Source organism: Penaeus monodon, chromosome 32, assembly GCF_015228065.2.
Source record: "Penaeus monodon isolate SGIC_2016 chromosome 32, NSTDA_Pmon_1, whole genome shotgun sequence".
In the NCBI taxonomy this organism is placed as follows: Eukaryota; Metazoa; Arthropoda; class Malacostraca; order Decapoda; family Penaeidae; genus Penaeus; species Penaeus monodon.
This window is the reverse complement of record NC_051417.1, coordinates 29,836,034-29,836,672: the sequence shown is the minus strand read 5'-3', so window position 1 is coordinate 29,836,672 and position 639 is coordinate 29,836,034. Positions and strand designations below refer to the sequence as shown.

Here is a 639-nt window from a genome sequence, read left to right as displayed (position 1 = left end):
AAACCCGGGCGGCATTGTTTTAACGATAAACAAAGAAAATGAAACACTCAGACAAAATCGATAGATAGTGTTAGCAGACAGATCTGACAAACTTTAGAAATCCAATTACAGGCAAAGTTACACACAGCTGAAGACGATGATGATATCTCTCTCTTTCACATTCTGTATTCTTGCTATTATCGTCGTAAGTGTCCTTGTTATTTTCTAGAAGAACCTCAAAGTTCATTCTTACACTTTGAAAGCTTTTCACGTCCTGTTTCGTTTTCTTCCACTTTCGTTTTCTTTCCCTGTGACGTAATTTATTTTAAGGGGAGACTAATGATTATGTAATGCTGCGGTTCACTCAGGGCTTCAAATACATAGACGGTGGGGAATACGAAAATATTTTATGCTCAAACCAAGTGGCTCGATTTAGAAGTAGTAATGCCATATGAAGACACGATAATAATATATATCAACATATCCGTCAAAAACCGTCTAAATGTTAGTGAAAAAATGGAAAAAATAGTTTAGTTAAGGACTGAAAAATCACGTGATTGTAGCATGTCTCCGTAATATGGTGTTTGAACATTGTTATCCATTATTATTTTGAAAAAAAGAAAAGAAAAATCGAACTCAACGTGTGTCATGGAATTACAG

At 34.7% G+C, this 639-nt stretch overlaps 1 protein-coding gene across 1 annotated transcript in view; it reads right to left on the bottom strand.

The window, feature by feature from the left end:
- The window catches only part of LOC119593636 (altered inheritance of mitochondria protein 21-like), a 10,986-nt gene that overhangs the window by 7,347 nt on the left and 3,000 nt on the right, over positions 1–639 (bottom strand). The window lies entirely within an intron of this gene.